Here is a 23,096-nt window from a genome sequence, read left to right as displayed (position 1 = left end):
GGCATACCCTTTTCTTCTCTGTGCATGCAGTAGGAGTAGGAAGACGTTGGGAACTAGGCTAATGGAGGAACCTACTTCCAGTGACTGACGCTAAGCTAGGCTAACGGTGCGTGTCTTCCTACTCCTACTGCATGCACAGAGAAGAAAAGGGTATGTATCTTCTTGTCTAACTCCAGGGTAGATGGCAAATAAGCTAATTTCCAAAAATGTTGGAGTGTTCCTTTAAGTCCAACTCGTTGTTTCATGTTGCAGACTACCCCACTGGTGCCGAGTTTGAACAGGGCTAGAGTGGACTCGTCTCAAGCTCACAAGGACCCTAGCTGAGGTTTGGTCAGTTATTGTTAGTGACAGGAAGCAGACTGGTATAGTAGATATGGGTAGCAGACAGTTATTCCTTTGCATGTCTAGGGTGAGACAGTGGTTACAACTGCTCCCCAGTTGTGCCAGCTCATTATACAGAGGGCGGGAGACGTCATGGTTCATTATGGAGAGTTTTAACCTCATCCTTGACCTTTTCTCTGTCACCACAACACCCAGGCCAGGATGTCCATGTTCTGTGACCGAGCTACTAATCATGTGAGAACGATAAGTACACGTTTAGAGACAAATTATGGCCATTTTCTATGAATTCATTAAAGGGGCAATTCACCCGGAGTGCTATCTATCCATTCAGATAGTTTCAATGTGAAACCTCCTACTTTCACCTCCGCAACATCGCCAAAATAAGACACTGTCTCTCTCCCCCCCCCCTGCTGCTGAATCCCTCATCCACGCCTTCATTTCCTCCCGCCTAGACTACTGCAACTCCCTCCTCACTGGCATCACCTCCCGCTCCCTCCATAGACTTCAGATGGTCCAGAACTCTGCTGCTCGCCCGCTCACCAACACCCGTTCCGTGACCACATCACTCCTGTCCTCCACTGGCTCCACTGGCTCCCGATTAAGTAACATATAATTCCTTCAAATTATTACTCCTCACCTTCAAAGCCCTCCATAGCCCCCCCCCCTACCTGACTGACCTCTTTCTCCCTTACCGCCCCACCAGTCCTCTTCCACTGCTTCCCTCACCGTCCCATCATCCAAACTAAAAGGTTTTGGTGATCGGGCCTTCTCACGTGCTGCACCCCGACCCTGGAACACCCTCCCTCAGACCATCAGAGACTCTCCCTCACTCTCCACCTTCAAATTCCATCTCAAAACCTACCTGTTCTCCCTAGCATTTAACCTTCCCTACCCATAACCACCCTCCTCCAACCTATCACCCCCTTTCCCCTCCCCTACCTTCTCTCCTCTCCTACTCCCCCCCCCCCCCCTCTGTTTCCCTTACTTACTTCCCGACTGCCTCCCCTCCCCTACTGACTCCTGTATTTGTTGTCTGTTACTCATGGCTCTATGTTCTTGTGTATTCATATTGTTCCCCGTTTCCCTGTGGTTCTATGTTTATTTGTTTATTTGTTTTTCTTTTGCCTATTGTCAGCGACTTCGGGTCATTGAGAAGCGCTATATAAAATAAATGAATTATTATTATTATTTTTCCAAGTTTTGGAGATATCTATCGTAGATATATCTGCCATAGAGATGTCTGTCGTGTCACTCCAGTACAATGGAGCTGAATGGCACAGGGTTTGTGGCACTTATAGAGCAAAATGCATTTGCAAAACTCAACAGGAATGTCTCTTTCCATAAATTATGACATGGGTACTCAAGATAATCCACAGACCTTGTAAACAGTTTTAACTGTATGGGGCGTGTACCTCGTTAGCAAATAGTTTGAGTGCCACAAACCCAATGCCATTCAGCTCCATTGTATTCTGTGATTCTATTCCACTGAGGAGCAGTCAGTGAATACTGCTTCAATTGTCTTTGACAATGTGACCAATATAAATAAAACAAATCTTGTTTACCACCTATGTTGATGTCTGGATTTTTGAGTGGCAGCACAATTTTAGCAAATGCCAGATTGCAACTAGCCCCTCCTCTCTCACTCTCTCTCTCATGTGTTGTCATTTTGACAAGCACCAGTTCCTTCCCCCCCCCCCGCCAATGGTGAAACTTAACAGTTTCCTTTCTCATTTACCAGTAATGTTCTGTTTACTCACCTAATTGTAAGAGTCACATTGCTTACACTAAATTAAAGCCCCTGGTTTAGCAGAAAGAGAAATAAATATTTGAACAGAGACATAGACGATCCGAGCCTGTACGTACCACAGGCGAAGCTAGGAATGATCTATTAATTGTAACGTTTGGGATTTTTATCCTCTCACAGGAATGGTAGCCCTACTGCCATCCTGGAGTACTTCACCCTGTCTCTGCACTTATCTCTGATTGTTGTCACCTGTGTTCAAGTTTCAAATTCAAGTTTCTTTAATAGTTGTCATACAGAAGTACAGAATACTTTTATACAAAATGCTTCTTACTGTTACGCTCCAGAGACTGTGCAAGACAAGATAAGTATGAAATAAAATAACATAGTATAGCATGTAAATTAGAAGTAAAAAAAAATGAGGTCACAGTGTTCAGTTTAGACATATGTACAATGTTCGATGCAGAATAGACGTAACTGAGTTACCATATAATATACAATACTGTGCAGTGTACTAATATACAATACTATATAGTGCAAGGCAGAAATGGGATGAGGTGCAATTTAGGTACAATTTACAGTAGGTGTACGAGTTGTAGTGCAAATCCTTTATCAATAAATATAAAGTGTGTTTGTGTGATCTAAAGTGTGTAGAGTGGGTGCTGCAGTGTGTTGTTTGTTTAAGTGAGTGTGTGCGTGTGGGTGTGTGTGCTGTGTGCATTTGATGGTTGTTGCATAGTGTTTATTGTTCGTTTAGCAGCCTGATGGCCTGGGGATAGAAGCTTCTTCTGAGTCTTTCTGTGCTCGCCTTAAGACTCCGGTATCGCTTGCCTGACCGCAGCAGTTCAAAGAGGCAGTTGTTCGGGTGGCTCGAGTCCTTAATAATTCTCTTAGCCTTCCCCTTGCACCGCTTGTTGTAAATGTTCTGGAGGGTGGGAAGCCCCCCTCCAATTGTGCGTTCGGCTGAACGTGTCACTCTTTGTAGTCTGCTACGGTCTTGTGCAGTGCTATTCCCAAACCAGGAGGTGATGTTGCCAGTCAGGATGCTCTCTATTGTACATGAGTAGAAGTTCCTAAGGATCTTCTGACTGACTTGGAACTTCCTTAGGCGCCTGAGGAAGTAGAGGCGTTGTCGTGCCTTCTTCATGTGTGGTCCATGTCAAATCCTCGGATATGTGGGCTCCGAGGTACTTGAAACTGTTCACTCTCTCAACCGGTGCCCCGTCGATGCTGAGGGGGCTGTAGTCCTTGACCCCCGACCTCCTGAAGTCCACAATCATCTCTTTTGTTTGGCTGACGTTCAGGGAGAGGCAGTTCTCCTGACACCACTGTGACAGGTTCTCTACCTCTTCCAGGTAGGCCCTTTCGTCGTTGGCAGAGATCAGGCCCACCACTACTGTGTCATCAGCAAATTTGATGATGGTGTTGTTGTTCCGCTGTGCTACGCAGTCATGTGTGTACAGGGAGTAGAGGAGGGGGCTCAGAACACAGCCCTGGGGGGCCCCTATGTTGAGCGTGATGGATGAGGAGGTGCAGTTGCCTGCTCTTACCACCTGGGGTCTGCCCGTCAGGAAGTCCAAGACCCACTGGCAGAGGTCATAGTTCAAGCCCAGGTCCCTGAGCTTGGCTATGAGTTTGGAGGGGACTATGGTATTGAATGCTGAGCTGTAGTCGATGAACAGCATTCTCACATAGTTCCCCTGCCTCTTGTCCAGGTGTGATGCTGCTGTGTGCAGCACATGGGCTATGGCGTCCTCCGTGGACCTGTTGGGGCGATATGCAAATTGCAGAGGGTTCAGGTTGATGGGGAGGGAGGAAGAGATGTAGCCCTTCACTAGCTTCTCAAAGCACTTTTGTGTGTGTTTGTGTCACTGATTACTGTGTGACGTCTGCTGGGTATTCTTGCCCTTTATAGTTCTCCTCTGTTCTCCTCTCTGTGTCGGTTCTTCAACAGTGTTACTGGAAGCAGTCATCCACGGGCAGAAGTGGGATATCTGGCCCGGTGTTATTGTTTAGTTGTATTATTAATTCTCACTGTTGAGAAGTCGTTATCCTTCCTTAGTACTCAGTTGTAGCCTGGCTATCTTATGTTTTCTTGCTGCATATATCATCGCTCTACTTGTTTCCGAAAATAAAAGGAACACCTTATTTTGAGAAGAGCAACACCATCTCCGCCTCCTTCTTGCCTTCTACTATTGGACTCAACATTCTTACCTTGATCTGTAACAATTAATAGTACATTCATTTTCCTATTCACTTTATCCTTTGCTTGCATGGAGGTATTATGGAATTAGGGAAGGATGGCAAAATGTCCGCCCACATTTCAATGTAAGTTGTTCACCCTGCTTGTACCTACTATTCAAATTCACCAGCTGATGGATAGATGCTGTCTGCTCTACTAGTCAAATTCACCAGCTGATAGATAGATGCTGTCTGCTTTACTAGTCAACTTCACCAGCTGATAAATAGATGCTGTCTGCTTTACTAGTCAATTTCACCAGCTGATAAATAGATGCTGTCTGCTCTACTAGTCAACTTCACCAGCTGATGGATAGATGCTGTCTGCTCTACTAGTCAACTTCACCAGCTGATTGATAGATGCTGTCTGCTCTACTAGTCAACTTCACCAGCTGATAGATAGATGCTGTCTGCTCTACTAGTCAACTTCACCAGATGATAGATAGATGCTGTCTGCTTTAATAGTCAACTTCACCAGCTGATAGATAGATGCTGTCTGCTTTACTAGTCAACTTTACCAGCTGATAAATAGATGCTGTCTGCTCTACTAGTCAACTTCACCAGCTGATGGATAGATGCTGTCTGCTCTACTAGTCAACTTCACCAGATGATAGATAGATGCTGTCTGCTCTACTAGTACATAATTAATATTGTTGTTAGAGGACATATTCCATATTGAAGGTATCTTTTTAATTTTCAAAAATCTGTGTCTTTTCTATGGGCTGTCTTTGGGAAAGTGGGGCCAGAGAGGTTTAAGCTGCATTCTAGGATTTGGCCAGCAGGGGGGATCAGCGTTCTGGCTGAACCCACTGCATGGGAGCTGTTTGCCTGAACTAGTGCTCTGCCGCATTATGTGAGATTGTAATACTACATGCAGCGCTCAAAAATCAAACCTCTCCTGCTCCTCTCCTGCTCCTCTCCTGCTCCTCTCCTGCTCCTCTCCTGCCTCTCCTGCTGTGATTTTGTGACTCCTATTGTTCTGGACCGGGCCAGATTTCACACCTCCACACTCCACTGCCTCCCACAGGCTGGGGAGATTTTCATCTTACATTTTTATTCGTCCCAAATGTCCCAGCTCCATCCGATTCCTTAGCTTTTTTCACTGTTTACTTATCATGCATTGCAACACTAATATATGGTCAGTACCCCAAGTCAGACTGCCCATATACAAATGATCTTGGGGGTCTGAGGGCAGTAGCCCCCGACCCCCTCCCTGGGGAAACACTTAAGTTAAGTACCCTCCCTTGTTCACGTTTAGACCCAGCCACCAGCCCCCGAAAATTAACACCTGCTTGTGGCACACAAGCAGCACACAAGCAGCACACAAGCAGCAGAATTGGTTTGATTTTTGACCGCTGCATCTGTACAGTAGCTGTTTTACTGTGGTGTATTTCATTGTCACTGCAAATGATTTGTGCAATTACTTACTAACCAATAAAAGGCTAAATAAATTATGAGTCAGACACGCTTAGTGGTCAGACATTCCTAATAGTTCTCGAGTTCTGCAGCCGTTAGTTCTCCAGCCTGTGATGGCTGCTGGCACGAAGGCCTGGCAGAGGCGGTTAGTTTCCCGTTTATATTCCTGTGTGGCTGCTGCTGTGATCACACTGTTGTGTGGTGTTTTCTGCTGCTGTGATCACACTGTTGTGTGGTGTTTTCTGATCCTCCTCTTTGTCTCCAGGATCAAAAGCAGTGTCTCTAGCTCAGTGCAGCAACATTCATCCATGGTTTCTGGTTGGGGAATACCCAGATTGCTTTTGTGGGCACTTCTGTATGAATCCAATGACGCCTTCTGGTGTATTTGTTGGCGTTTTATGACATATCACAGAATGTCTCCCAGTCTGCATTGTGTTTCACTCTAAACTGCAGTCTGCATGGTCAAAACAGTCTTGCAACATAGCGTCTGACGGGAATAGGAGCAGTTACTGTGTGTGTTTGAACAAGATCATTATGTCCCCTCTGCGACGTGAAATGCTTTCATTGTGGTTTATTTGTAAGACAATGTGTGTGTGCTTGTGTGATTTTTATATGGGATCTCAACTGCCAAAGGTTTTTAGGACCAAACAAATGCCCAGAGAACTGATCCAAAAAGTTAACCTATTTAAAGAGACATGTATTAAACAATTATACAACAAATAAATAGTACAAAGGCAGTATGATAGATATATAGATAGATGTAGATACCATACAACACCCCAATAGTGTACAAATAGAGGCACCCTGTAACGATCCCATACTCAGCCCTCTGTTGGGCTGTGATGGGAGAAGAAACTTTGTAGTCCTACCTCCCTCCAGTCTCATGGCGCCCTCTAATGGGTACCATCAGATGGTCCATCAGATGGTGCAGGCGGCCATCTTGCCTGTTCTGATATATGTAAATAATGTAATCAATTGTTTGTTTAATGTGATTTCATTATGTGTGTTGACGTTCCCTTCCCTGGTGTGATGTTTCCCCTGTCTGGTTGTGTTTAGTAATTATGCTTATGTGTCTAGTGGTTAAATGTTAGTTTTTTAGACTGGCCTGGCCAGCTGTTGCCAATCATGATTAGTCTGGTATTTAAGTGTGTGTCTTCCTCTCCTCGCCGTGGCGTCATTTCCTCCAGTTACCTCCGTGTTCCCCTGCCCGTCGTGTCTCCTGTCGTCTCCCTTGCCTTGCTGTCTTTGTATTGAGTCATAGTAAGTAGTTTAGTATTCCGTTTTGTGCATCTTTGTTTTCTCGTGTTACCAGTTAGTTTTGTATATAGTGCCAGCGCTGCTGTGCCTTTTGTTTTTGTTGTTCCTTTACTATTATTCATAGCTCTAGTGATTCTCTAATAAATAGATCAGTATCTGAGAAGAGCAAACTGTCGTCTCCGTTTCCTCATTCACCAGTCATTCTGCAGTTTCGGTGCTCTCCGATCTATCCGCATATTGGGTTCTACTTTCCTCCCCTCTGGTCGTAACAGCGCCCCAACCATCTAACCATCTCCACACCACGCTATGAGAGCTAACTATCTAACCATCTCCACACAACGCTATGAGAGCTAACCATCTAACCATCTCCACACCACGCTATGAGAGCTAACCATCTAACCATCTCCACACCACGCTATGAGAGCTAACCATCTCCACACCAAACTATGAGAGCTAACCATCTCCACACCACGCTATGAGAGCTAACCATCTCCACACCACACTATGAGAGCTAACCATCTCCACACCACACTATGAGAGCTAACCATCTAACCATCTCCACACCACACTATGAGAGCTAACCATCTCCACAACACGCTATGAGAGCTAACCATCTAACCATCTCCACACCACACTATGAGAGCTAACCATCTAACCATCTCCACACCACGCTATGAGAGCTAACCATCTAACCATCTCCACACCACGCTATGAGAGCTAACCATCTAACCATCTCCACACCACGCTATGAGAGCTAACCATCTAACCATCTCCACACCATGCTATGAGAGCTAACCATCTCCACACCACGCTATGAGAGCTAACCATCTCCACACCATGCTATGAGAGCTAACCATCTCCACACCACGCTATGAGAGCTAACCATCTAACCATCTCCACACCACGCTATGAGAGCTAACCATCTAACCATCTCCACACCACACTATGAGAGCTAACCATCTCCACACCACGCTATGAGAGCTAACCATCTCCACACCACGCTATGAGAGCTAACCATCTCCACACCACACTATGAGAGCTAACCATCTCCACACCACGCTATGAGAGCTAACCATCTCCACACCACGCTATGAGAGCTAACCATCTCCACACCACACTATGAGAGCTAACCATCTCCACACCACGCTATGAGAGCTAACCATCTCCACACCATGCTATGAGAGCTAACCATCTCCACACCACGCTATGAGAGCTAACCATTTCCACACCACGCTATGAGAGCTAACCATCTCCACACCACGCTATGAGAGCTAACCATCTCCACACCATGCTATGAGAGCCTATGCTCAGTACGACACAGGCCGCAGCTCCATCACACTTGCATGCTCTTTGGCCTATAGAGCCCCAGGCCTGTGAGATGTGTCGCGTCTATGACACTATGGGTCCTGGTTCCTTTGTCACCAGGATGCGGATGTGTGAGGTCTGTTGGACCAGGTGAAGAGTGGGGACACTTTGTTCTTGCTGTGATTCTCTTCTCTCGCAGCCAGGACCTTAAACTTCAGCAGTAAACTAGGGGAATGTTTAGATTCGCTGTTAGCTGATTATGTCAATAGAGAGGGAGTAATATTTATTTTCTCTCCACACAGTTGAAACCTCAGCACTACGACAGCAAACGGATAGAAAAAGAAAAGAAGTGGTAAACAACGTGGTGGAGGTATTGCCTTCATGTTTAACAAAAATTGGAGTGATCCAACGAATGTGAAGGAATTATCCAATCACTGCTCCCCAGAACTGGAATATATAACCATCAAGTGTCGTCCTTTCTTCCTCCCGAGGGAGTTAACGGCGATCATCCTGGTCGGAGTGTATATTCCACCGCAAGCCAACAACAACGCCGCGCTCTCCAGACTACACGACGAGGTAAACAATATACAAGCGACGAACGTTAACGCCGCCATTTTAGTACTGGGAGATTTCAATAGCGCCAATCTGAGAAAGGTATTGCCTGATTTCTACCAGCATGTGACTTGCAACACCAGAGGCGGTAACATCCTAGATCACTGTTACACGCAATTTAAAGGTGGCTACAAGGCTCATTCTGATAGTGGCTTTGGCAAGTCAGATCACGCATCCATTTTCCTTACACCAAAGTACAGACAAAGAATTAAAAGTACTCCCGTAGTCTCGCGAGAGGTGCAGAAATGGGATGTGACGTCAGAGGATACACTAGTGTCAGTGTTTCACAACACAGACTGGATTGTATTCCGCGACACAGATAACATTAATGCCTACACGGAGACAGTGCTGGACTATGTCTGTACTAGGGTGAAAGAAACAATCCCCACTACCAAAATGAAAGTTTACCCAAATCAAAAACCCTGGGTAGACAAATCCGTCCGTGAAGCTCTGAGAGAGCGCACCAAAGCATACAATGACGGCCTAGTGGCAGGCAACATGAACGACCACAAGGTGGCGCAACACAACGTAAGGAGGACAGTGTCAGAGGCCAAACGGCGCTACAGGGATAAAATTGAACTCCAGTTTGAACAAGCTGACTCTAGAGCTATGTGGCAGGGGCTCAAAACGATGACAGACTACAAAGGCGCCTCCCTCAAACTGAACAGTGACATCTCCTTAGCAAACGACCTCAATACCTTCTATGCGAGGTTTGATGCTGGTAATAACAACACCAGCTCACAAGCCTCGGCAATGGGGGGGGGGGGGTCGGCTGCTGATGGAGGCGCAGTGTTCAGGGTAACAGAGCATGAGGTGAGGCGGACCTTTAAAAAAGTGAATATCAGGAAGGCAGCAGGTCCGGACGGCATCCCCGGCCGCGTCCTAAAAGTCTGTGCCGACCAACTGGCCCCAGTATTCACTGACATATTTAACCTGTCCTTAGAACAGGCTGTCATCCCCACCTGCCTGAAGAAGTCCACTATTATCCCTGTACCCAAAAAATCCAAGCCTGCTTGCCTCAACGACTACCGCCCTGTAGCTCTCACCTCCATAGCCATGAAGTGCTTTGAGAAGCTAGTAAAGGGCTACATCTGCTCCTCCCTCCCCATCAACATGGACCCCCTGCAATTTGCATACCGCCCCAACAGGTCCACGGAGGACGCCATATCCCATGTGCTGCACACAGCAGCATCACACCTGGACAAGAGGCAGGGGAACTATGTGAGAATGCTATTCATCGACTACAGCTCGGCATTCAATACCATAGTCCCCTCCATACTCATAGCCAAGCTCAGGGACCTGGGCTTGGGCTATGACCTCTGCCAGTGGGTCTTGGACTTCCTGACTGGCAGACCCCAGGTGGTGAGAGCAGGCAACTGCACCTCCTCATCCATCACCCTCAACATAGGGGCCCCCCAGGGCTGTGTTCTGAGTCCCCTCCTCTACTCCCTGTACACACACGACTGTGTGGCTCAGCGGAGTAGCAATACAATCGTCAAATTTGCTGACGACACAGTGGTGGTGGGCCTGATCTCTGCCAACGACGAGAGGGCCTACCTGGAAGAGGTCAAGGTCCTGGCGGGATGGTGCCAGGAAAACAGCCTCTCCCTGAACGTCAGCAAAACAAAGGAGATGATTGTGGACTTCAGGAGGTCGGGGGTCAAGGACTACAGCCCCCTCAGCATCGACGGGGCACCGGTTGAGAGAGTCAACAGCTTCAAGTACCTCGGAGCCCACATATCCGAGGACTTGAAATGGACCATACACATTAACAGTGTGGTGAAGAAGGCACGACAACGCCTCTACTTCCTCAGGCGCCTAAGGAAGTTCCAAGTCAGCCAGAAGATCCTTAAGAACTTCTACTCATGTACAATAGAGAGCATCTTGACCGGCAACATCACCTCCTGGTTTGGGAATAGCACTGCAAAAGACCAAAGCAGACTACAAAGAGTGACACGTTCAGCCGAACGCACAATTGGAGGGGGGCTCCCCACCCTCCAGAACATTTACTACAAGCGTTGCAAGGGGAAGGCTAAGAGAATTATTAAGGACTCGAGCCACCCGAACAACTGCCTCTTTGAACTGCTGCCGTCAGGCAAGCGATACAGGAGTCTCAAGGCGAGCACAGAAAGACTCAGAAGTAGCTTCTATCCCCAGGCCATCAGGCTGCTAAACGAACAATGAATGAACACTACACAACAACAACCACCAAACACACATAGCACACACATCCACACGCACACACTCACTTTAAACAAACACACTGTAGCACCCACTACACACACTTTATAGCACACACCCACTTTAAACAAACACACTGTAGCACCCACTCCCCACACTTTATATTTATGGATGAAGGATTGCACTACAACTCGTACACCTTACTGTAAATTGTACCTAAAATTGTACCTCATCCCATTTCTGCTTTGCACTAGATAGTACTGTACATTAGTACACTGCATAGTTGTGTATTGTATATTATATGGTAACTCAGAACATTGTACATATGTCTATACCGAACAACTGTGACCTCATTTTCTTCTTCTAAATTCATGCTATATTATGTTATTATGTTATTTGATACTATCTTGTCTAGCACAGTCTCTGGAGCGTAACAGTAAGAAGCATTTTGTATGAAAGTATTCTGTACTTCTGTATGACAACTATTAAAGAACTTGAACTTGAAGATGGGGGCATTTCTTGATGGGTTTATAGGCTTATGCTAAGAAAGAGTGAATAGTTGCAGTACCTACTGTATTTGAACCCATTACAACAGAAGGAGTAACGTATCTCTCTCTCTATAACATCTTCCGTGTGCAGACTTGCTCAAGCTGTAGGATTAGGTGGTAACATAGTCTCGCTCTCTTTCTCTAATGTATACGCTCTCGCCCAGGTGTGCACTTGGAAGTGGTGAACTAGGAGAGATTACTGAAAGGCTGAAATACAACGCAGCATTACGATCGCAAACAGAGGTAGATGAGGGGATTAAAAGAAGCGTTAAGATAAGGACACTTTCCCCCATCTATATATCAAACTAGAACGTAATACAGTGATATAAATATACATCACATTGATATGGTAAAAGGAAAAACACGGATTTGGGCTTTAAGTCAGTATTCAATATCAATGCATTGATTCATTTCCAGACAGGCAACAAAACTCATATAGCTTTGTGTACAGTACATATTTCATCATGTCTTGATAGTACTCATATACAGCATTGTGTACAGTACATATTTCATCATGTCTTGATAGTACTCATATACAGCATTGTGTACAGTACATATTTCATCATGTCTTGTTGGTACTCATATACAGCTTTGTATACAGTACATATTTCATCATGTCTTGGTAGTACTCATATACAGCTTTCTGTACAGTATAGTACATATTTCATCATGTCTTGGTAGTATTCATATACAGCTTTCTGTACAGTTACAGTATTTCATCATGTCTTAATAGTACTCATACAGTATACAGCTTTATGTACAGTACAGTACATATTTCATCATGTCTTGATAGTACTCATATCCAGATTTGTGTACAGTACATATTGCACGATGTCTTATTTAGCAGTACCCATATACAGCATTGTGTGCAGTGCATATTTCATCATGTATTGGTGGTACTCATATACAGCTGTGTGTACAGTACATATTTCATCATGTCTTGGTGGTACTCATATACAGCTGTGTGTACAGTACATATTTCATCATGTCTTAGTAGTACTCATACAGTATACAGCTTTCTGTACAGTACAGTACATATTTCACCATGTCTTGGTAGTACTCATATACAGCTTTCTGTACAGTACATAGAGTATTTCATCATGTCTTAGTAGTACTCATACAGTATACAGCTTTCTGTACAGTACAGTACATATTTCACCATGTCTTGGTAGTACTCATATCCAGCTTTGTGTACAGTACATATTGCACCATGTCTTATTTAGCAGTACCCATATACAGCATTGTGTGCAGTACATATTTCATCATGTATTGGTGGTACTCATATACAGCTTTGTGTACAGTACATATTTCATCATGTCTTGGTGGTACTCATATACAGCTTTCTGTACAGTACATAGAGTATTTCATCATGTCTTAGTAGTACTCATACAGTATACAGCTTTCTGTACAGTACAGTACATATTTCACCATGTCTTGGTAGTACTCATATCCAGCTTTGTGTACAGTACATATTTCATCATGTCTTGGTAGTACTCATACAGTATACAGCTTTCTGTACAGTACATATTTCATCATGTCTTGGTGGTACTCATATCCAGCTGTGCGTACAGTACATATTTCATCATGTCTTGGTCATATACAGCTTTGTGTACAGTACATATTTCACCATGTCTTGGTGGAGAGGTCTGGACCTGCAGCGAGCGTCCTGTAAGGCCTTTAATCAGCCCTTTTATGCCAAAAACAAAGGTGCTTAATGCCCACATGGTTCCACAGAGCCGCGTCCCACCTGGCTCCCGTAATGAATGCGACGAGATTATCTTCAAATGCGACTGACTGAGGAGCCATTACTATGGTGATCCCCTTACTCTGTGATGTAATTGCACCTTGAGAATGGGCACGTAATCCAGGGATTATCCATATTAACATGCTTGAAGTGAAGTAAACCTAATTTCCATAGCATTGACAAAAACTTTTTCAGAAAGTGCCCATATCTTTTGGTTCATTCGGTTCATACAGAAAATAGGGTCTGTCACAAACACAAGGATATTGTGAAGCTGAAAACATCACATTATTGGTGAACCTTTGTCTGATGTATCCACGAGTCAATTCATCTTATCTGTAAGTGTCTATCTATTGCAGCAATCAGAGAACATTTTTGAAAATCCTAGTGGAATATCCATTATGATTCATATAAGATTCATATAAGGTTTGGCACATACTAAGGACTATTCTCAACAGGCCATGCATGTTTCCACATTGCATATATTATATTTGTAAATGAAAATTTCATAATAGTAAATGATTAAGATGGCCAATCCCAAATAATATAGCAAAAGTGGACAGTATATGTGCTGTAGCATCGATATCGGCTAGATTATTGGGTTTAATAATACTGACGTCGACAATTGGTAGCAATGTTACTTAATGCAGCAACCTGTTCCACTCGACAGGGTCTGTACCGACCCCTTTTGACATTATGATCATATAGGCATATTTTTATGAATGATGAAAATAATTTGTGATTTTAAAATCAACCGTTTTCAAGTATTAACATCACTACTATGTCACAAATGCATGTAGAATGTAACACGTTAGGTTGGCAATAGTTTAGCAATAGGTTAAAAGTGTACTTATATCGTTTTTAGTTTTCGATATGCAATCGTCTATCTGACCCGGAACCGGAAATGGAAATGTTGAACCATGGGAATTGTAGTTTTTTGCTGCCATTTTGTAGATGAGATTCATAGCTATCGGCCAGCATTGAAATTTCTCCGAACTACACTTCCTGTCACATACTATGGTGGTTCAAAGTTCAGCGTTCTGAATGAATCATATCAATAATTGTTATGATTCGCGATAATAAGCCACAAAACGTAACGTTTTTGACAAATATTGAAACGCAGTCAGTTTCTCCTCACTATTGTTACCATGTAGGAACAGTTAGATCTGAAATTAGTTTCAAAATGGTTACACTGTGGGGGAAATAAAAAAGTACAGTCGATTACAGTAAATATCAGTATCTGTTATTATGCACGCCTGGTGATACTATATCCAAATTGAACTCGGCCATTTGAAAGATACTATATGTATATATATATAAATGTGCGAATTGGCTATAATAAGGTAATGTATAAGCATATATTCTATATTCTATAATAATATTTCAAATTGCATTGGTCCGGATGGGAGAATTCAGTACTGTATATACAGAACCTTCAGTTTTATCATCTTCCCTTTATTAATTTCCTTAGATCTTTTGTACACATGATCTCAAGAGGGTACTGAATGAGGTCAGAGGTCAGACTTTTTTTTTAAGTCTGGTCATTATTATCATGGTGTTATTCACTGTCAAAGATGAAAAAATAATTCATATTTTCCTTTGTTTCATCACAATTTAAGCAAGACACAATATTTCTGACACTGAGAATACATTCACTGAGGTCCATAGATATACATAGATACCAAGAATATGCAAATAGCCCTTGTAGAAGTGGAGCAATATTCAATTTACCTAGGTATACATTTTATGCAGATTTTCACCTGGGGTGGAACAGGATTACACATCAATATTTATGACTTTCTTACATTAATGTTTATTTAAGTGTAATCTGAGTTGATAACAGATTACTTGTCAGATATATTTGTCAATAATATTCTGTACAATTTCAACACCACCCAACCCCTCAAACTCACACACAGACACACATTTAACGTTATGTTAAATTAATGATAATGATAATCGATCTGGGTTGATAACCGAGTACTAGATTATGTATTAGATTCGATTTATATTATTGGATTATTAGATTATATATTGTAACTATTTATTGTAGCAAATATAACTGAGATGGCATACATACCTTCATCTCGCACCTTGGTGCCCATATGCACATGTCCAGAGTTAATTATATTGATTTGTTATATTGTTTACACTGCTTTTTTACCACATGTACCTCCCCTCCCCCCTCCCCCATGCTGCTATGATGCCTGAATTTCCCCAAGGGGATCAATAAAGGAATATCTTATCTTGTCTTACTTGTCTATAACCATCCAATTTAAGAATTCACACATTATTAGTTCAGTCTATATTTGTGAACATGCACCACTCTCTCCTGAAGCTATAGATCGGAAAGAGAACACTGGGATGTGTGAGGTCATTGAACTGTCCAGGGGCACAGGAACAACAGGATGGGTGGCATTCCCCTTCATGCACTGTCTGATCTCTTCTTCAGCACCATGGACAGTACTCTTGGTTCTCATGCCAGTTATTAACAACAATGTGAAATACAGGGACAGAACGCTTGATTCTCAAGCCAGTTACAGTTTCACTGTTTGCCCTGTATGCCGTGACAAATAAAACTCTTGACTTGACAGTTAACGATAATAATAATAATAATATTGATAAGAGACTGTACTTGTATAGCACCTTTCATACAAGGATTGCAGTCCAAAGTGCAATTACCAAGCAAAATAGACATTAATGAACGTAAAATAGACATAGGCATACAATTAGTAAACAATTTACAGAATAAAAGCAATGCATAGAATGCAGACATAAAAATAGACAGCAGCAAAATAGACAAGAATAGACATAAAATAGACCTAGGCATACAATTTACAGAATAAAAACAATGCATAAAGTGCAGGCATAGAATTTGCATAATAAAAGTAGTGCAATAAAATAGCTCTCATTTACAGTAAAATAATCACAGTGTTGATGTAATGAGTCCAAGTGGCAGAGTGTATTAAAAGGCTAAGTTCAAGTTTGTTTATTAATTGTCACAATAAAATACACGTACGTACGGTAAAGGTAAATACATGCACGTAAGGTAAAGAGGTACATTTTTTGCTTAAAATATTTAGTGAGCTAGCCTCCCTAACAGGCAGGGAGGGTGTTCCATAGCTTTGGTGGTGTAGGTAGGTGTAGTAATAAGACTCAGGAAGCAGGTTACTCTTTTAGCCTTTTAGTCAAGCAGGTTAGCATGGTAGGTTACAGCAGGGTACATTCTGTTCTCTTCTCCTTCTGCGTGTTCACTTCTTTTGCACACTTCAGCTGTAGGCATAACAGGGCATTGTATCAACTACGCCCCATAGTGGAGACTCTTGGGAAGTACATCTTCAACATGCATTACAGAACACAACATCTCCCTTTTCTGTAATAGAATGTTACTTGCTACTCAGCATTATGCAAATTTAGAACTTTTGCTTTCTTAAGTAAACTGAACCAACAGTCAGTATCATAAAACGGGTAACTCAAGGTAATCATTAAACAAAGGGAGCACAGGTTATTCAATCATTATCAAAATATAATTATATATGCTCAACCAATTTTACTCTTAGTTCTCACTCAGTGTGCAACAAAGTCCTGATGCCAACTAGGTTTGTTTCTTGCACGCGACTGTGCTGGAGTGTGACCACTGAGTGCTGTCCTGCTCATGTTAGAATGTTAGAAGTGTGAGCCAGACGGGATGCGTTCCATTTCTTTCCATCATTGAGCAGAAAGGTGCTTTTGCCAATCTTCTTTTTCACTGTCATTGGTGCACTGTATCTCGAGTGTGTTTTGGGGACGTGATGTGGTGTTCTAATCCTGACTCTCTCCCCCTCCCGAAAAACAGGTGCACGAGCGCCACGCTTAGCATCTGTGTAGCGCTTCATTTTGGCTTGCTTGTTTTGGACCGTTTCTCTCACAGTCTCATCCTGTGAACTCACAGTAGGCTGCAAGGGCAGTACGTCCAGTTTGGTGCGCATTTTACGACCGTAAAGCAGTTCATGTGGTGAAACGCCAGTGGTGGCGTGGGGAGTGGCTCTGTATACTTGCAGACAACCCAACACAGCCTCTTTCCACGGTTGAGACTGCTGGATCGCTGTCTGAATGCAACTCCTCAGAACACGATGGAAGCGTTCGACAGCACCATTAGCCGCCGGATAGTAAACTGAAATCCGATTGTGAGCAATGTCTCTTTCCTTGAGGTACTCGGCGAAGGCTGCTGATGTGAATTGAGGTCCATTGTCTGTGACGACGCTCTCTGGGTTACCATGGCGACCGAACACAGAGCTTAAGAACATGGGTACATCCGTAGTTGTAGCGTTGTGAGAAAAGGCTACCTCTGGCCACTTAGAATAGTAGTCCGTCAGTGTGATCGCGTAACGGCAGGCTGGCACAGCTGACTCGAAGGGCCCAACTATGTCGAGGCCTAGCTTCTTCCACGGGCCGTCTGGCAGTGGAACTGGCTATAGTGGTGCAAAATAAATCTTGGCCGTCTTGTCATTAGACTGACAAGAGACACATTTGGATATGTCGGCCTGAACCTGAGTGTCCATCTTCGGCCACCAATAGAGATCCCGCAGACGCTGCTTAGTGCGTACGACCCCCTGGTGGCTCTCGTGTGCCAGTGTGAGCAATGTATGGCGTAAGGACACTGGTGCGATGAGGCGGTTGCCTCTGAGGATGTAATTGTCCTTGACTGACAGTTCCTCTCTGATCTTGAAGTATGCGATCAGATCTTGGCTCACTGATTTCGCTGAGTGAGGCCAACCCCTGTTAATCTGACCACGCAGTGCAGTCACTTCAGGGTAGGTAGAGCAAGCAGCCCCAAACTCAGTCACCGACAGGGCACTGAGTGTAGCAGATATGTGTTCTACTATCTCGGGCTCCACATCCATAGCAGAGTCAGTAGAAGCAGTAATAGTAGCAGCAGTAGTAGTAGTAGTAGTAGTAGTAGTAGCAGTAGTATCCGCAGCAGCAGTAGTAGCAGTAGTAGTAGTAGCAGTAGTAGTAGTAGTATCCGCAGCAGCAGTAGTAGCAGTAGTAGTATCCGTAGAGACGGCATCCCTGACCGCGAAAGGCAAGCGGCGTAATTTCTGGTGGACTGGCTTAACAGTAGGGTACATTTTTACACAATGCACAAAGCCTTTTGCACAGCCAAATGCCGTAGGAGCTGTGACAGTAGTAGCCATCACAGGAGCAGGTGTAGACGGCGTAGGAGTGGAGGAGGGGAGGACAGTAGTTCCACTAATGCAGAGGTGGAGTGCAGTCAACAGGTCCATTCCCAGTAGGGGAGTTCCTTTATCCACAACATAAAATGTAGCAGGGACCGTGACATTGTCTCTCCTCACCTGAGCCTGTAGGCACCCCATGACAGGTATGCTATCCTTGGTGTACGACACCAGCCGAACAGTAGGTGCAGATCACTGAAGTATTTCTCATAAGTAGACAGTGGCATTATGGATACTGTTGAACCTGTGTCCACAACCAGTCTCAATTCTTGAGCCTGGGTAGTAGGTGTGTGTACATGCACATTGCATACAATCATTTTTGTAATGTCAGAAGCTTCCACGCATAGCACTGTAGTTTCAGGAATTTCCACTGTACTCACGACTGTGTTTTAGCACGGCAGACATGAGCAAAATGTCCTGTTTTCTGGCATAATTTGCAAGTCTCTTTTACCGCTGGACATTGTGAAGAGTTCGCCAGGTGGTTCCCCGAACCACATCGGTAGCAAGAGCGAGTGGAAGCAGAATCAGTAGCAGCAGCAGGCTTAGCTGGACAGGAGCGCTGCCAGTCCCGTTTCTTGAAAGTATTCTGAGACCGCGGCGTCACGGCATGTACTGGAGCAGCACGCTCTGTACTGATAGCTTTAGCATGGAGTACAGCCGCTTCAAACTGCGTAGCTAGATTGATAGCCTTGTCCAGCGTCAAACCTGGTTCAAGCAGTAGACGTTCCCTTATCTGTGGGCTAGCTACATGTTCAATCAACTGATCCCGGAGATTTTCCTCAGTTTTATTATCAAAGTCACATCTGGTAGCTAGGTCCCGCAAAGCAACAACGTATTGTGCAATGCTTTCATGCGGTGCTTGTGCACGCTTTCTATACGTGTGTCGCTCGACTACTACGTTGATTCTTGGAGTAAAATGTGCATCCAACACTGCCACGGCATTAGCCACAGAATCACCTGTATCTGGTAATGTGTAGAAAATCCGCTGACCCTCGGTACTCGGGCAATGTAGAAGGGTAGCTCTCTTCCGAGCTTCGGACCAGCCATTTTCAGTCGCATTTATTACCAGCATGTAATTCTTGAACATCTGGTGCCAAGTCTTGAACGGCATAGTAGGTTCTCCGGGGCAGGGTAAATACGACATTGGAGAAGCTACATGTAGATTAGCCATTTCTCCTGCAGTAAAAACGTAGTTAAAAAATTCCCCGGTTCAACTTCACTCGTCGCCAATTGTTATGTAGTACGTACGTAGTATTTTGTATGTAGGTAGGTGTAGTAATAAGACTCAGGAAGCAGGTTACTCTTTTAGCCTTTTAGTCAAGCAGGTTAGCATGGTAGGTTACAGCAGGGTACCTTCTGTTCTCTTCTCCTTCTGCGTGTTCACTTCTTTTGCACACTTCAGCTGTAGGCATAACAGGGCATTGTATCAACTACGCCCCATAGTGGAGACTCTTGGGAAGTACATCTTCAACATGCATTACAGAACACAACAGGTGCTTAATTAGCAAAGGCTGCGTTCCCGATTTTCTTTTGGCTGTTGTTGAGAACCTTCAATAAACCCGTAGTAGACGATCATAATATTCTTGGAGGTACATGGCTCATAGTTCTTCATAGAGAATTGGCAATGTAGCTCGGTCCTGTTCCATTTAGTGCTTTGTATTTAAGGACAAGGACCTTAAAATCAATTCTAAATGTTACCGGAAGCAAGTGTAGAGAACACTGGACTGATGTGGTCTCTCCTCCTGGTTCTAGTTAATAATCTAGCTGCAGAGTTTTGAATGAGTAGGAGACTTTCTGTGTTTTTTTCGGGAGACCAGTAAGAAGTGCATTATAGTAGTCGACTTAAGATAAAGAGTAAAGACATGGATGCATTTTTCAGTGGACTAGTATGATTTCAGTTTTTTCCTCATCTAATTTTAGGAAGTTGTTGGTCATCCATTTGTTTATTGCTAAGAAACAGGCAGAAATGGAGTTAATAGCTGGAGGATAATTTGGTTCAGCGGAGATGTACAATTGTGCGTCATCTGCGTAGCTATGGAAACATACAGTACATTGTGTTTTCTAATGATGTCCCCCAGTCGCATTTCTCTCCCTCTCCCAGGTCCCTCAAGGCCATCCCCACCGCTGCTTACTTGCCTCCCTGAAGCTGTCTGGCTGCTGTGTCGACTCTACTTTTTTTCTCGTCTATCGCCGCTGATCACTGCCTCCCTGAAGCCGGTCTTGACGTGTCGACTCTACCTTCTTCAACGGAATCAACTCCCTACTCAACTACGATATGGATCTAGTAAGCTGGTCATTTGCAGCGATAGATCGCATATTTTCTTCGAGGAAGCAGAATACGGCTGATCCGCTATGCCCGCTCGGAACTTTTCAATCTGGGTTCTCTATTGATACCTACGGAAAGTGGAACCCAATCTGCCTCTTTCCGCTCGAAATTGAGGATGTGGAGGATGTATATATCCTCGCATTCATGCTGATCGGATTGGGAGCGATCATCATCTGGATCTGGTTTTGTTTTAAAATAATTCGGAGAGACGTAAATCCTTTGGCGGTGGCGTTAGCCAGGATCGAAGTCTCCCACATGGAACTTTTTAAGAGACTCGCTGTCTATCACTCTGATGAACAATCGAAATCAAAGGTGATGCTTGGGATCACGCAGGAGATTAAGAGTGTGATAAATCGTATTTAAATCAAATTGGGGCATTCTTTTGGAAGCATTTCTGGCCCCTGCTGCCTGGTGTATTAATGAATGACTGTGTGCCATTATTACTATCAAATGTAATGATTGTGAAATATTATTGTAATGAGTGGTATGTGTATGGACCAAGGACTTTTAGTTTCTATCCCTGACAAAGCAAATACTCATGTGATCTGTATATGTTTATTGTCTAAATAAAACTACCTACCTACCTGTAATGTTCTGGGTTCCCTCTCCCGGGAACCCAGCTGTCAGTCTGGAATGTTTTCACCTGGTGGTTGGATTTAGCATTTTGGTTGTCACACCCACATTCCTGTGTTGTCACTGATTGGTACTCTCCACTGTTGCTGTCAATTTGCTGTCACTGCTAATTGATTGGAATGTTTGGTTGGTGACTACTTATTCTTTCTCTGTTCCCTTGTTGGTTGTCGAGGCTTCAGAATACCGTTCGTGTGGGAAGGAGCTGGTCAGAGTTTTCTGAGCCACTCGCGATGCACTTATATTACTTTTGCCTGTTCTCTCTGTTGACGCCCGGCGTCTTTCCTGGATTATCGCTGCTCTGTGTGTTTTAATAAAGACGCATCCTTAGAAATAGCGACCTATCTCCGTCTCTCCTTGTCTCCTCCACCATTGGACTCACTACTACTCACCCCCATACGTAACACCTACCTACCCAAGTGGCAGCATGTATAGTGAGAATAATAGTGGACCAAGGCAGCTCCCTTGTGGAACTCTAAAGTAGGTGTCATGTTTCTCAGAAGCATGATCTCCAAGCCTGACATAATGTTTTCTCCCTTTGATGTATGTTCTGAACCAGTTTAATACATAGTCAGAAAGACCAACTAACTTCTCAAGACGATTAATTAGGATATCATGGTCAATCGTGTCGAACACAATTCAAACAGAGTCAAGGACAAGAATTGAGATTTTATTTGCATCTGATTTTATTCTGAGGTCACTAATTATTTCAATAAGAGCAGTTTCAGTGCTGTGGTATGTTCTGAAAGCCTGATTCCATGAAATTCCTCCATTCTTTAAATTTATTTGGACTGAGAATTTTTTTTCAAGTATCTTGCTAATGAATGGGAGGTTGGATATCGGCCTATAATTGGTCAGTACATTACTGTTGTTGTGGAACCGGAGGGGTTAATTATGTGCGTGGTGAGATCTCCATGGTTGATACAAATGTATTATTAAAGCATTGCAAATAAAATACAATTTAGATCAGGAGTTCAGTAGAGGAATCCTTTCTCTGGCCAGGAAAAAGGGTCAAGCACAGTGACAGTGGCTCAGGCGGTAGTGGGCAGCGTGTCGAAGTGTCCTTGAGCAAGACACTTAACCACTAACGGTTGGCACCTTGCATGGTTGCCTCTTCCGTCGGTGTGTGAGTGAATGGGTGAATGTAAGGAACAAAATTGTAAAGCGCTTTGTCATCTAGTACTCTTCTTTTAAATACAGTCTCTGTTTTGGTCTTTGTTAACCTAAGTTAGCATAAAAAAATGCACAGTGATGGTCGATTACTGAGACTTTATCAATGTTCAACCTTGTTGTTATCACTGAGTCTAGAGTGTTAGACTCAGAAGGAGCTTCTATCTCCAGGCCATCGGGATGCTCAACCACAATAACACTATGTAACAAACCATCAAATACACTCACAGCACACACATCCACATGCACACACTCACTTTAAATAAAACTTTACCCACTTTAGACACTATTTATATTTATATTCATTGGTAAAGAGATTTGCACTACAACTCCTACCTCATTGCACCTTACCCTAAGTTGTACCTCATCCCAT

This window comes from Notolepis coatsorum, assembly GCF_963971535.1.
Source record: "Notolepis coatsorum genome assembly, chromosome: 1".
Taxonomy (NCBI): Eukaryota; Metazoa; Chordata; class Actinopteri; order Aulopiformes; family Paralepididae; genus Notolepis; species Notolepis coatsorum.
Note: the sequence above shows the minus strand (reverse complement) of the source record.